Source organism: Crassostrea angulata, chromosome 7 (genome assembly GCF_025612915.1).
Source record: "Crassostrea angulata isolate pt1a10 chromosome 7, ASM2561291v2, whole genome shotgun sequence".
Taxonomy (NCBI): domain Eukaryota; kingdom Metazoa; phylum Mollusca; class Bivalvia; order Ostreida; family Ostreidae; genus Magallana; species Magallana angulata.
Genome location: NC_069117.1, coordinates 48,104,968 through 48,121,480, shown reverse-complemented (window position 1 = coordinate 48,121,480; position 16,513 = coordinate 48,104,968). Strand labels below are relative to the sequence as shown.

General features: G+C 32.5%; 1 pseudogene; it reads right to left on the bottom strand.

The window, feature by feature from the left end:
- Window positions 1-513: 513 nt before the first annotated feature.
- Window positions 514-15,510, bottom strand: LOC128156259 (uncharacterized; annotated as a pseudogene).
- Between the last annotated feature and the right edge of the window lie 1,003 nt (window positions 15,511-16,513).

Here is a 16,513-nt window from a genome sequence, read left to right as displayed (position 1 = left end):
TGCTGTACATTATATCCTATCCATCTAATGTATCACTTTAATTATGTTTAACTTCGTGTCTATTAGTATTATGATTTTTTTTAGAATGATATATGCAATTTCATTAATTTATTTTTCATTTTAAGAAAATTCATTTTATAAAAGATCTCTTACAACCTGTGTATTTTTTTTAAGTTTACATAACACAGTGTATTAATTGAATGTAGTTGTGTAGATTTATACATGTACCTACAAGCAATATACATTTAATATTCACCAGGTACATGTACCAGCCTACTATATTTGATAAATAAATGTACTTTTTTCATGCCTTTTACTCTTTGTTATATGTATTATTTATAATTAAAATACTTTGAAAACTTTTCTCAATTTATTTATTTTAAAAAGATTAAGAAACGGACTATAGTTAATGCACGTTCTCATGAGTTGTCTCTCTTGGGGACAATAATGAATGCTCCCCAGGGTTCATGACCCTGAATATTGAGTAGGCTGTGAGGTGTGATATATGTGTTGTTACTTTTTAACTTAGGTGATCCCGGTGTTTATATTTTAAATATTTCCTTATATCCTCTCTTTAATACAAAAAGGGCAAGAACAAGCAAGTCAAAAACACATAAGGTGACTTATATAATTTATATTTTAGTATTTAAATTTGTTTAAGTTGATTTTGATTTTTTAAAAATCATTTTATATCAATAAACGTCATGTCTGATATGACGTAACAAAGTTGCCGCATCACACAAACAAACAGCCATTGTTAAGGACACTATGATACCACAGCCAAGGACGTAACCGATTCCCGTGGAGGAAATACGGGTGTCTTTTACACTGATTCTGGAGCGGATAAAGGCATTCGTTTCCCTTCTCTCTACTTTTAACTCTTTGGTCATTTCCTCCAGTCTAGTCATGAGCTCTTCTGTTGAGTTGAATCTGTATTTCAAAGCTGCACTGGGACAAAGGCAAGCTGTAATTAATGATCATTATCTTCATTTAAAAAATACACACACAAGCTAACAAGTTCATACAGTTCATAATTAATGATTTGAGTCTTCGAGAATAAATTTTCCAATTTACTGCGTTTATATTATACACCTTAATTTGCATTTGGGGATGTTAATACCTTATAAACTCCTAAGCAATGTAATAAAATAAATTATAATAAATCGATTTAAAAACGTTAACTACCAAAAACACGAGGTTGAAGCTATTCTTTTTAGAAAGAATGATAAATGCAATTGTAAACTGATAGCATAGCAATGGTAGTCAGAAATCAAATACAAAATTCCTCTTGTTTTTTACAGGGTTTTTCCGGAGGAAAAATGGTACCCCTTTTATATGGATAACAGTTATCAAGGTATGGAATGATTGTTTTGCAAATCAATCGTACATATATCAGATATGTTTATATTACTTGTATTTTGATTTAAAATAATTAATGAGAAGAATACCAGCTGCTGAACTTAACTTTTTTGCATATAGGGTGTCCCGTATGTACGGATTACCCCTCCCAAAGCTTTTCAAGATGATTTTGATTTCTGATAAAACACGAGGACAGTATTATAATAGTTGTTTATCTTACTCTTTTAAGACAAAATGTTACATTAAAGTCCCATGATTTGTTTTGAAAACTTTTTTTTCACAATTTTCAAGAATGTTTTGTTATGCTGTTCAACATATGAAAAAAAAATGTTTAAAAACCGGTATTATGTTTTCGTTAATTCATGTGGAAAATCTAGCTATTGAAAATGGTACTATAACAATGCACTCAAAATGCGTTATTTGTCCACACAATTTTCAAGATAGGAAGTTATTTGCTTTTCGATTGTTCAAATATTCACCATAGAGATAAGCATCATACATTGATTGTTTTGTTTGACTAAATATATTTTGGATACTTTCACACAAAAGAAAACCCAGTTCAGCGTCTCATGAAAAGCTTTTTCTTGTCTTATTATTATTATTATGACTTTTCATATTACGTTAATGAATGTTGGTATTCTTTTTCTGTTAGTAAAAAGGAAAACTTTTTTATTATTTGATCTTCCTCGGGCTTTGTTGTGATTAAAAATACATGTATCTGACACCTGTACAACTAATTTTCATGATGGATCACTTTTGTCATATTAAAATGGTTTACTTTTGCCAAAGTTTAAATTGGAATCATACACTGGCTGATGAAAACTGGGAGTACTAGTGATGATAAATAATCGTAAATCTATTTTTCAAAAGATATTCACCATAATTTAACAGAGATACTTTTCACAATTCCTAATCCCTAAACCTCAACCTTAATACGTTTTCAATAATTAAACAGCTAAAATAATTTTCAAAACAATTAAGAGAAGGATAAAACTCCAGTGAAATCATTTGTTCATTCTTTATTTCCTTAAGCTTAATTTGCAGCTTATCAGAATACACAAATTAATACTTAAGAAGAAAGTAAAGTACAGAAAAGGGTGTTTCACAGGATACCCTAGTACATACATACATATAAAGGTTACATTTTCGTTATTAAACATGGAGACTATTTCACACCCAAGGCTTGCTTACAAAAATCAAGGTGCAGCTTTTCAACATTTTTCATTTATGAAAGCCCTGAATTTCTGATGCATGATTGATAATACCATAAACGTAATAATCATAAGCGATAGTAGTATTTCATGATTAAGTAGCATGCTGCTAATATTTTTCATTAGATCAAACATTGCCTTACTACCCTTGTCAGATAATTGCTTTTTTAGCCTTTGTAAATTTAGCATAATACTGAAATATAATTCTCAATTAAGTGAATTGTTTCACGATTTCTAATTCATTATTGCCAATAAACCATTTTTCGTTAATTTCATTTTTGCCCTCATCTCTTAAAACCACATTTTTTTCAGCATTTATAACAAATTTCAAGTTTTGCAATAATTTGAGAGTTCATTTAGGAGAAGCTATTGATCTATTGATTCACAGAAAAGTCTATGTCATCTGCATACATTAGTAGGAATAAATGCAACAATTATTAAATTCGTGGGGTACGCATCCAGATTGTAGAAAATTCATTTCAAAATCATCTTCATACAGAATAAACAAAATCGAAGATAACTCTTCACCTTGCATAAGACCGATATTGTTACAAAAATAATCGTTTTAGCCCCCATTCACGACAATAAAGATTGAATACATTATAAAAAGCTTTAATAACATTTAACAATTTTCCCTGGATGCCAACTTTAGATAACTCTAACCATAATTAAGATCTATCAATCGAGTCAAAAGCTTTCTTGAAGACGATAAATGCACAATACAATCGTTTATGTTTGCATAAAGTATCTGTTATGATAGAATGGAGAGCAAATATTGCATCTCGTTAATAACAATTAGGGCAAAACGGGGCATTCGTAATCCGTAATTACATCGTTTGTTTCCGACAAATCTAACAGAATATAGAATTAAATAATTAAGCCATAATACTAGCCAGACTTACTGTCAAAGTCTTAATTCCTCGTATCTAAAATTTTACGATTTGCTGTGTTGCTACCTTTTACAATGGTTTTAATTTCACCGATAATCGATTTTTCTGTTATTTCATCGCATACATTTCTATTGAGAATTGAAAATTTACAGAATTACATATTTTTTTATTTTGCCTTATGTATTACTGAAGTAAGAATAACGAATTCTATAAGCAGAGTTGTGAGGTTAAAAAAAACGTCCTTACCCCTTTTAACTGAAACCACATAAACAGTTACAAGTAACTATAATTAATATTGATGCACAATTTTCACGGTGGGTTAATGTTTGCGGGAAAATGTAAAATCGTACACGTCGGGAAATTAAAAAAAAAATACTGTAGTGTTTTAGTGTAGCGTCTACCGTATCATTTTAAAGATAGTTAATATGTAAATATTTCGATCTTGATTATATGAATTAATTAATATCTCACCTTCACAGACTGGCTCCACGCCATCCCATGTTGCGTTAGAAAGGCATGTTCTTGTTAGGTTACCAGCCACCCAAGCATGGTGCGGCGCGCATGTCATCGACAATATCCCACCAATCTGTTTGTGTTGGCTGAACACGGTGACTGAAGAGGTTGACATTATCTCAGGACACTATGGAATTGCTGAGAAAATATACATTAATTTTAATTTCTCTATTCCTTTTTAACGGGGTTTCCAAAGTTAAGAAAGGTTTTTGAAATGATGAAGATTTCGGCTGGCGGGTGGGCGGTTGCCAAACGGGTACCCGTTTTGTTTTTACGGAAAACTTCTCCAGTTTTCATGAAGGAAAGAGTGACCCTAACTTAATGAACAGTATAACTAAACAACTCAATGTTACTATGGTAATAGAAAAAAATGTGGAAATTGGTTAAATGTAGTAGGCAGGAAAGTAAATATTCACTAGACAAATGTTAAATGACTACCCATTACCCATAAACTTTGTTAACTGCAAAAGTCGGACAGATATCGGATTGAATAGAAGTTTTGTTTTACAGAAGCAGTGCATTGTTCATTCGTGTTCACACCTTGTTCTATTTGAGCAACCATTTTCAATTATTGTTCGATCAGCAAAGTTTTTGTGCTTTAATCATTTTGATTTATCGACCAGACCACAAAAAATGCTGTGTTTTTCGCGGAATCCATTTACGCTGTCAACATCATACAATAAGCTCTTTTTAGGATATTTGCAATTCCTATCAAATCAAATAAATGTTGCATGTGTGCCGCCTCAATTATGTATTTTATTCGTGTTAGTAAGAATTGTTTTGGTACGAGTTAATTTTCGGATAGATGACGTCATTCAAGTTTGAGTGTGCCATGCCGCGCACCATGTTTTTTGTTGTTTTCGGATGGTAATCTGGGGAAATAACAGTGTAAGTACTTGTGCACATGCCAATACACTCTTTTTATATCAAAAAACACTTTGTATAATGCATATACAGCTTACTCCACTTATATTGAACTCGCTTATTTTGAAATTCCGCTTATTTTGAAATAGAAATAAATCCCCCGTTTTTACCTCTCATATTCTTTGCATTGATTTCACGGATATAATGAAATCGGTTATTTTGAAATATCGCTTATATTGAAGCCACTGGTCGGTCTCCAAAGGTGATAATTAGTTGTTTTTATAACGGTTATATTGAAGTTCTCCCTGGCGGCTGTCGTCACGGTTGGTGACAGTAATTGTGCCAGACTGACCGGTTGATATACAAAGGTGTGAATTAATAAGTTCTCTTCATGTGTGTTTTTATACTTTTATCAAAAAGTAAAATTTATTCACTGTTTAATTTTTTGTTTTTACGAATACGGATGTATTGAGGCTAGACGTAATATGGAAACCCCACGGAAAATAAAGACCTTATCTCCGGACGCTAAATACAAACAAGTTATGGCTGTTGATGAAAGAACAAAGCCTAAATTCGAAATAGCTAAGGATTTTGAGATTATCGCGTGTACACTGACGATGATATACAAGCAGCGTTCAGCAATATTTGAAGCGTTTGAATGTGGTGATTTTTCTCTAACGTTTTTCTAAAACGTAAAGGAATGCGATCCGAGATTATGATGAGGTTTAAGATAGTAACAAAACGAAACTTACAAAACTTTCGGATATAATTTTAATCAAACTTTCAAAGACTAATGTTCCATGTAATCCGTTTATTGTAATAGATAAATGATGATCTAATAATTTGTTCGGGTTTGGTTTTCTATGCTTACATCGGGATTGAACTTTCAAAAATGGCGGCTTCACATCAGTCAATTTCGCTTATATTGAAATACGGATATATTGAAATAATTTGCATGGTCCCCTGAATTTCAATATATCCGGAGTAGGCTGTATCTCAATTACTTGTCTAACTGTTAAAATTTATGATATCTGAAGGCTTCGTGCAGGACTATGGTGCGCCATTAGTGTCTACGTCGTACATTCATGTTTTATACTTAAACATCATACTAGAATGTATCTCACTGAATGAGATTATATTACATGTAAGCATATTTCATAAGAAATCATATTGATTGTCTGTTCGATATTATAAGTACAGCATATAATTGCCTTGCACAAGAGTCCTGCTTAAATTTTAAAACTATGGAAACTTATTCGTGACATAAAAAATTGTCAGTGTGGCTAAGGATAAAACTGTACTATTGTTTTACATATGATTGTTAATTGTTTTGCTTATGATTGTTTTTTTTTGTATTGCAGTCTTTTACCATATAAAATAAATTGGTTCACTGACTGTCGTCTTATTTGGCATCCCACGGATCAACAATATTAGTGGCAGTACAGCATGTATAATGTATCTACCCAAAAAATGTTCATATGCGTTGACTAGATTCATAATATCACGATGATCTGCACTTTGAAAAAAAAATCAGTACATGCATAATTATATTTCATCTTAACTTCAAGATATAACATGAGAATAAAGAGCTATGGGTATTCCAGTAAAACTAATTATTTTTATTTCATATTTACGAATTTTGAATGCAATTATTTTTTGTTTTCGTTTGAATCATTATTGCATTCTTATCGGATATCAAAAAAATTGCATTGACAAACGTTACTTTCGAATCAATTCTTACTGTATATATGTAATATAGAGAATTTGAATATGTCAGTAACCACTGTTTATTTTTTCCTGTTTTAATTAGAAAATATTTTATTGTTGAGTAAAGATGCTTAATAACAATATAGTGTCAGCTTAACCTTCAATTTCAAAAAAATGTCATTAACTGGAATACCCGTGGACGACCATGTGTCTGTTTAAAACGGATACCGGTATATTTCATGTATTGATTTAAAGATTATAATTCATCTCAGTGCATTTTTCAGTGCAAACATCAGGCTTCACAAAGGATGAATTTCTAGTACCAATGTTGATAATTTAATCCATGTAAGAATAAAACGTTCTGTTGTTGTATGTTTTTAACTAATGACGGTACCTTTTATTCTAAATATTGATAAAATTAAATCATTTCATAGTCAGAAAAAGGTTAAACAAGGGTTAGAATCCGGTAACGTCATTTGATTTTCAAATCAAAGAGCAGCAATAGAAATAATCGTTTTTATTATCAATTATAAACGAGAGGTTGCAAAAATGATTTGCATATACCTATTCATGTACCTTACTTCTATACTTATAAATAAGACATTTTGCATTAAAGGGACATGGTTACGATTTTGGTCAAAAATTATTTTTCCGATTTTAATATTTAAAATGCTTCTAAAAGGCATTTTTAGTAAGCAACCGAAATTTGATTGTCATTTGTTGAGATATAAGCGAGTTTCAGAGCTTGAAATTCTTCGCTATGTAAACAAAGCGTTTGTTTACATTTTGAACATTGAAGTAAAAATTTCAGTTTTAAACCTAAAACGAATGTGTTGAACGTTAGGAACTGTTTATCTATGCTTAAAATAAATAAAAAGATAGACAAATAAGCTGGAAAAAGATATTTTACTGGTATATTGAACCTATGTAAACAAAAACAGGGCACGAGCCTTGTTTACATGACAAAGAATTGTGAGCCCTGTATCGTGCTTACAACTCTAAGAATGACTCTCAAATCTGATTATTAAAAAATTAATGCATTTCTAAAGCATTGTAAAGAATAAAAACATAAAAATAAAATTTGACCAAAATCGTGACCATGCCCCTTTAAACTATAAAATGCCTGCACCAATGTAACTGCTTACACCTTTGGTATTCTAAGACGTGATGATGTTCGTACACTACAATTGGATTTTACCTGATTAGTAATAACCAGAGGCCAATTGGCCTTAACAGTCACCTGAGTAGCATATAACCCATACGCAAACTTGTCGAGGAGTCTCATATATGCATTTAATTAATTAGGTTTCATTCTGGAGTAGAACAATTATGAATTTGTAATGAGGACCATCTCCCTGCCTGAAATCTTTCAAAAAGAACTATGAAACCTATAATTTTGGCGAAAAACTGAAAGATCTGGTCTACAAAATCATGAATTCAGTTTTCCTTTCAAGTGTGTGGGAGTAAAGAAGAAATTTTTTTAACATTATAAGCAGTAAGACACCTATACATCCATTTCGGCCCTGCCCTAGAGTCAAAACCCATACTCCAGGGGACATGAAAGTTAAAATTTCAGTTTAGGACTTCCCGGTAAACATAATTATAAGTCAGTTTTTAATACAGATGTGTGAGAATAGAGAAGACAATTTTTAAATATTATATGCATTTACACTATATTGCCATATTTGCCCCCCCCCCCCCCCACCTCATGTTCTGAACCCCAGACCCAGGGGCCATGAATTTCACAATTTAGGTAGAGGAGTTAGTGGACATCATAACCATTTATTCAGTTTTTTGCCCACATGTGTTGGAGTAGAGAAGAAGATTTTCTAAGATTTAATACATTTTTACTATATGGCCATATTGGCCCCACCCTAGAGCCTCAACCCCTGACCCAGGGGTCATTAATTTTACAATTCTAGTAGAGGGCTTCATGGACATAATCATGCATTTAGTTTTTTAACAAATGTATATGGGAGTAATTTTCTAAGATTTAATACATTTTTACTAAATAGCCATATTTGCCTCAACTCCTTTCCCAGGGGTCATGAATTTCATAATTTTGTTAAAAGGCCTCATGGACATCATAACCAGGCATTTTAGTTTTTAACAAATATGCATGTATATGGGAGTGGAGAAGAAGATTTTCAAAGATTTAATACATTTTTACTATATGGCCATATTGGCCCCACCCTAGAGCCTCAACCCCTGACCCAGGGGTCATAAATTTCACAGTTTTGGTAGAAGGCCTCATGGACATCATAATCATGCATTTAGTTTTTAACAAATATTTATGGGAGTAGAGAGGAGATTTTCTAAGATTTAATACATTTTAACTATATAGCCATATTGGCCCCACCCTAGAGCCTGAACCCCTAACCCAGGGGTCATAAATTTTACAATATTGGTAGAGGGCCTCATGGACATCATGCATTTAGTTTTTAACAAATATATATGGGAGTAGAGAAGAAGATTTTCTAAGATTTAATACATTTTTACTATATGGCCATATTGGCCCCACCCTAGAGCAAGAACCCCTGACCCAGGGGCCATGAATTTCACAATTTTGGTAAAGGGCCTCATGGACATCATAACTATGCAACCAGTTTTTTCCTCACATGCGTGGGAGTAGAGAAGAAGATTTTTTGAAATTTGGCTTTTGGGGGGGGGGCATATTTTGCCCCCCCCTCCCATGTGGCCCCCTAGGGGTGGTAAAGCCATGAATTTCACAATTTAGATTCCTCTTACCATAGAGATGCCTCACAACAAAAATGGTAACAATCAGCCTTGTAGTTTTTAGGAAGAAGTTAAAAATGTAAATTGTTAACGCATGACGACGGATGAAAACGGATAGCAATAGGTCACCTGAGTTTACTCAAGTGACCTAAAAACCTATTATAATTCTATATATTAACCAGCCCGAAATATCAATCAAAGTACTGAAAGTACTGGAAGGCGGTAAAAAAGCCTCAAATGTTAATATTTTAAAATCATAATTATACAAAAAGTTAAAATAAAGGTTCTATGAAAATTCATGACCTGTATTGGAGCCCGACCATACTATTTCAATCAATTTGAAGAGAGGAGTATTTAATGTAAATTAACTGAGTAGTCAGCCCAAGAACTGACTACATGTAATTAAATTGGGATGAAATTTCGATTGCGCTTGTGTACATTGGAATTCTGGGAAGAAATAAAACAATCCGTTTGAAAGACTGCACACCAGACTGTACCTGGGTATCGTGTGCAGCCATGGTCCCGGGGTCCATATACATGTGAGCATATATATATTTCGCGAATTTGTGAAGATATATTTTGACAATGGTTTGCAACGGAACCATGAAGTTCAGAGAGCAATCTTTGCAAAGTAAAAGGTCTATTTATTAAGTAAGTGGGCAGTCATACATTGTACCGCTGCATGCCTCTCTCCTACCCCATAGGCGTCGGAACCTGGGGGGGGGGTGGGGATGGGGGTTGGTAAGCAAAGTTAGACCTAACCATCAGGCACATAGCATCAGGAAGGGGCCAGCGCCCCCCCCCCCCCCCATCCTCTCGCAGAAAACGTAATATTGCTTAAATTTACCAAACTGTTTTAGAAGAAACAGGAAGCTGCCGTCCGGACAATTTTGGTAGAATGTAAGGAATTGAAATGAAAATAAAGAAATATTAGTGATAATGAGTGATATTGCAGTTATAGGTATACTCCCCTCCCCCCAAGGATTAGGAATTTTATGATTTTGGGCAATTTATTTTCTTCCTAGGTAAGATTTTTTGGGAGTTATAGGTATACTACCCCCCCCCCCTCCCCGATTAGAAATTTTTTGATTATGGGATTTTTGGAATAAGGCTTTTTTACTTTGCTTGTCAAGATATATGATGATTAGTCTATCCCCCCTTTTCAATTTGCTTCGGACGCCACTGTACCCTACAGTCATTAAAGCAAAGCGTGCAAACTCAATGTACACCCGCATAATATAATTCTTCTGGAAACTATATATCTTGTATTTTCATAGATTGTGTATTCACGTTTGATCTAAAATTAAATTTCCGCTGGCTGACTGTAAAATAAGACTAAATTTCATTGAATTTAAAATCGACAAAATGCATGAGAAAATCACGATATGAATCAACAGATAAAATTTGCAAACAAATATTTTTAGAAATATCATGTTGTGAATTTGTCGGCCTTTGAGGGTCTCAATTTTTTAATATACAAATACAAATATTTTATGGCACAAACACAATTACAATAATTATTAGATATAGTAAAAAGACAAGGCATTATCTCTGATCGCATTTTTTGACATTCCGAGATCTACATCACAGGCCATCCTTTGTTTACATTGCACAGCTGTCACCCAACATTCGTCTAATATTAGCAGCATGGAATGTCTTCAGACAAGTTTAGTTGTGTATTCGGCAATCCACCCTCAGACTTCAATGATATTGTGAAAGTTTGCATTTTGTTCTGATCTTTATTTAATAGACCTTTTGCAAAACGTGGGATCTAAATACAAACTAAAGGATACCTTGATCTTGCTATTTTAAAGTTTACATTACGAGCGGTCAGTCAGCATGATCACTAGGTGGCACTTATGATAAGATCTTGAGATTCGGTGCGCTAGCGCTTAGCGCTTAAAAATGAAAGAAAGGTGGTGGACAAGCTTTGGCGGATCCAAATCATTGGGAGTTTGCATCAGAAAATACTTGCAATGAAATAATATTTAATTATTATGTAAAGAGTGAATATCTTTACAGGGAACTTATTTATATACATAGAAGATAAGATTTGACAAATGTTTAATAAATAAAATGAGACTTTTCGAACTCGTTTATTTAATGCGCGATTTTAGCTTTCATGACTAGAATTCACGTGGTAAGAGAAAGGGATACCACTTTCCAGAGTTACCAAGAACTCTGGTTGACTAGTTAACATCTTAGCGAAAAGTGTAGGACGATTTCATCATCCATCTTGGGCAGATATCTTGGATCGAACATCTCTGGTTAATACAAAAAGTTAATAAATAAAATAGTCTAAGAACAATTTAATGCGATTTTATTTTAATGGAAAGAACTCTCCCAGAAGAATGGGATGTCCAGGAAAGCAAGCTGACTAATTGCGGAGAGTGTAGGGCTAGTTAACCATAGGGCAGATACTTTGGTGGCGGGGGGACAGTTTTGCTCGAAAGACCCGGTAATTTTTTTTAAATAAGGGTAGAACCTGGGGCTTGGGGGTTATATTAAAGATCGGACACAGTATATATTACAAAGAACAAAAAAATGGCTCAACATTTAAAACTTGTATCACATTTATGTGTAAAGTGTTAATTCCCACGCTTGCGCGGGATATCATTTAGTTTGTAAGAATAAACTTTTTTTTAAAGATATGTCAAATTTTATTGAATTCCGAGTAACTTGATAATTAAAAAAAATTCTTACCAGAACAGACCGGAGGGTCACCTATCCATTGTCGTCCAATCCCACATACCCGGGAGAGGTTACCGGAAGTTAAGGTGTATCCACTGGCACATGAATAATTTGTAAACCCATTGCATCTTGTATCATTTGTTAGGATGTCAGTATTGTTAAACTCTTCAAACTTGCAGTCGGTATCTATGTTAAAAAGAATATTAAAAACTTGCAAACCATGTTCAAAGAATCATTATAATTGTTGTAATCGTATATAGCTGGTTATGGCGTCGGGATTTATCAGAACAAAAAAAATAATAACTCGCAAGAAGCGCATACACAAGGCTAATCAAAGATACGACTGAACCTTTTTCATCTTGGTTTCTATACAAAAGAGGTGTTACATTCCTTATCAGTCATTGTATTTTACAACTACATTTCACTGTATGTTTGAACGCTTCAACAGATTTACACGAGATGCCGATTTTTACACCTTTCAGCGTACACCTGTTACATCAACTCATCACACCCTGCTTAGGTGTATAATATGAATATGTCTTATTTCTACTTTGTTAGTTTCATGATTTTTTTCTTAATACCTTACAAATTGTACACAAATATTATCGTAAGAAAATACTACATGTAATTGGCTATCATATGCGGTAAACTGATTATTTGAAATTCGTTATACGAATAACGGGTAAACTTGATAAGCGCATGTAAAATTTTCATGTCTAAATGACGTCTGCACCAGTGCTGCCCTCTCTTACATGCTTAGAGATACCAATATGGAATTGCTTGCAAAATTAGTTATTCTTCCTGATGAAAATTGTGTCTAATTGGTTTTAAACCATCACTATATACATCTAGGTGACTTTGAACCCTAGTTAATATTCTTTAATTAAAATTGAGACCCAAGAAAAAAATCAATTTTATACGAAATAAAGTTTTCATGGCGATTTTGAGTAAACATATGGAATGCATAAAATCCAAAAAGTGTATGTTCTTTTATATCTGATAAGAACGGAAATTGGGAGATATCAACTTTTGATTAATGGAATTGATTTTACTATCAAGTGTAGAAGTTCAAAAAAATTGTTGTGATTACTTCAAATAAAAACCTTGTTGATGATGAAATATATTCTTAGTTATCAAAACCAATTATTTAAATTCTTAATTACTTTGAGAAGCCCATCTTCATAAAATATCCACAAGCTTGGGAGATGTGTCATTACCGCAAGATAGTTGACGTTATATGGAATGCTCTGATGATGACTAAAAATTGGTTCTCCATGTACAGTTTTCGATCCTCTTCCAAGTCGAATGTCATCATTTTCCCAGCTTATCCACAGTTGTACAAACTTGAGACTATTAAGTTTTCCAGATGAATAAGTCTCTGTACATGACTCTTTGAGTGCACGAATGCAAGACTCCTGATTGGACCATCCACCGATGACGATTTCATAAAACTGGCTGTAATCGTCACGTGGTGTGGAAAGGTCATCGGTCATTAATGCAACGTGAACATCAGTCGAGGCTTTCACCGAAAAGTCTACATATCTTTTTCCTGTAGCCTGTATGCAGTAAGTACTAAGCTGAATGTAGGTCTTATCGCCTGAAGAAATTTCAATGTATCCTAAAATGCATGATTGGTGACCATAAATAAAAAGACGTATTGCAACTGCACTAGAGTCGTGCTATGCAAATGTATACATAGAAAAAAATATACTGAGAGAGAGAGAGAGAGAGAGGAGGAGGAGGAGGAGGGAGAGAGAGGGGGGTTTATAATCCTACAAAGTATGTAAATTCAGTACAACAATACTTTGTTTAATTCATGGTGCTTTGAACTGTTTTTTTGGTTTAGAAATTTATCATCTTTTAGACAATATGATCGCATTGTTTCGACGCATCTGCAGGTTCATTTCATAGCGATTGTAATATACTGTATAATAAAGGAATAATTGAATATGTATCAATTGTATTTGTGAAACATGAGATTTGATTCATTTTTATTCAGGAAGTAAGAAATACTGTACAGGTGCTGTGTCATAACGATGAAGACGTTCACATAACACACAGATATATCACAATTAAAACACAGCAAGACAAATGATCAAAGTTTACCACTTTGCTTCCAATTGCCTATTGTATAAAGTCAAGTGAATGTGTATATTGAGTTATTGGTCGGCGTGGTCCTTTTTGTGAGTGTATCTTAATCATCTCTAAGGTTGAAAACTAATAAGTGTTTATACTTTCTCTTTATACTTAATAGATAGGTTTTTTTTAAATAACCAAAGTATATATAATTGTTATCATAATTACTATTAGTTCTTCTTTAAATATTATAACACAACTCATCTCTTAACAAAATCTAATATGAACATCATTTTTATTCAGTTAGAGCTAAATAAGATTGTTTCCCGATGCTTTGGCATCCAAAGTCAATGTATGACTTAAAATAAAAATACTTAGAGCAATGAATAAAAGTAGAATTGCTGATCTCTCTTGTTTTTTTTTTTAATTTATTTTTCATTATCATTATTTATTTATTTTTTTTGCATTTTGTTAAGATAATTGTTCAATTGCCTCATCATCGCATAACAATCAGAATTTCTACAACTGAAACAATAAAGATACGCTTGCAATTAAATTAAAGAGCACATGGAATACCTTTACTCCAATTGGCCTTTTTTACATATATATTTCAAAATACAATATAATACAATACAATGTAAAAAAGAGACAAAATTGTCATTACATGTGTGCCTTTTGCTTAGTGGTTTTGCTTAAAGAGTATTAATTATAAAATTTAGCTCATAAATATTTTGTATCTTGTAAATCTTGTACTTAATGTGTTCAAAAAATCGAAGACATTATTCAATTTTGTTTAAATCATTCCAGCGTAGCAACAAAATCAAAATTACTGAAGTGAGTTAGTAGGTCAATCTATGTGACATGAATAACTTGCATTAACATAAGTATTTGCCATTTTGTGTAGTACATTTCGTTGAAATTTAAATTTTACAACTTCACATTTTAATTTCAACTCATTAGAAGATGTAACTGAAAATTAAGAGAGAAACTGTATTTTTATTTCAAGATAAATTATGTTAGTCTGGTTCTTTTAAACATTAACACTACTTGCCCAACTTTTAAGATTAGTCAGTTTATAGCTGTATCAAATATTCACGTGAAAACGTATAGTGGAAGGAATTGTCTCAAATAATTGTTAAATGGTCAGTCTTGAAATTTGTACCCTCCAGTTACACTATTAATATATGTTAAACCCAAAAAAAGGTCAAAATTCAAGTGCGACAATAATCTTACCATTGATGTATCCAAAACTGATTATGATTAAAATAGAGATATGAAATGATAGTCTCCTTTGTAATCGGGACATTTTCTCATCAAACACGTGTATCTACCATCCAGTTGGTTTCCCTTGTTAATAAGAACGATGCTCTAATAATTGCGACTACATCATTTAATATCCTTGTCAGAATTTAATTATATTGATCAAAAGTAATTGAAAACTATTTTTTTCCAGTCGGCAAATAAATTTACTGATAATAGGGCACAATAAGGGAATCAGTGGTCAGCATGTCAATATAAAGAAATCACTTTATAAATTTAAACTCCAACAGTTAGTCTTTTATTTTGTGACTTTCTGAAATCTAAAATATCTCATATTACAAGAAAAACTGTTCCTAAAATTGAAATGTACTGAATAAACAAAGACGCAGTCTCTTAAAACTTCATAATTTTTTGAAATAACGAGACGTGCCATTGATTTTCCTAAAACAGATCCAATAATTATAAAACTTTTTATCAATAATTTCAAACCATCGAAGTTTAGTGTTACAACTAAAAACAACAAACCACAGCTTGCAAGCGTTTATTGGGTCATATATAAAGCAAATATTTGATTTAAAAAATCATATGTTTGACTTCACAGATTATCAGGAAAATATAAATTATTAATACGTATGACCGTTTAATCTATAACATGTTATTAACACATATATGTCAACAAAATTTAGGAGAAACAAATGTTATTCTTCTCTTGACGCTCGAGATATATGATATATATTAATATATACATTATATGATGCCACGACAGACTATCCGTAGCCGCAAGTAAACAAATCGGCAAATAACCTTCATTCGTGGTCCGACCGGTATCTGGTAAATAGGATAGTAATAAATATTTATCATACGACCATTATCTGAATATCAATGAAAATTGCATTCTATACTATTTTCGAAAAAAGATAACCGGTTTAAATTGGACTCTATGAGCAAGAAGACAATGCTTAAAGTTGCTTGGCTCAATTTTTTGGGGGCTATAACAGTGTAAAAAAAATCCATAAAAACCAATTTTCTTGGAGAGTAAATGACTTTCACCTATTTACATCAGCTGATTCGGTCTCTCTTCAAAGATAATTAAAAATAATTCCTGTATGGAAACACAAAATAAACAAAGAAAATATGACGAAAAAGGAACCGTTTCGTGTCCCGATTGGTTAAGTTTATTCAACCAGATTCTAGTCTTCGATTATA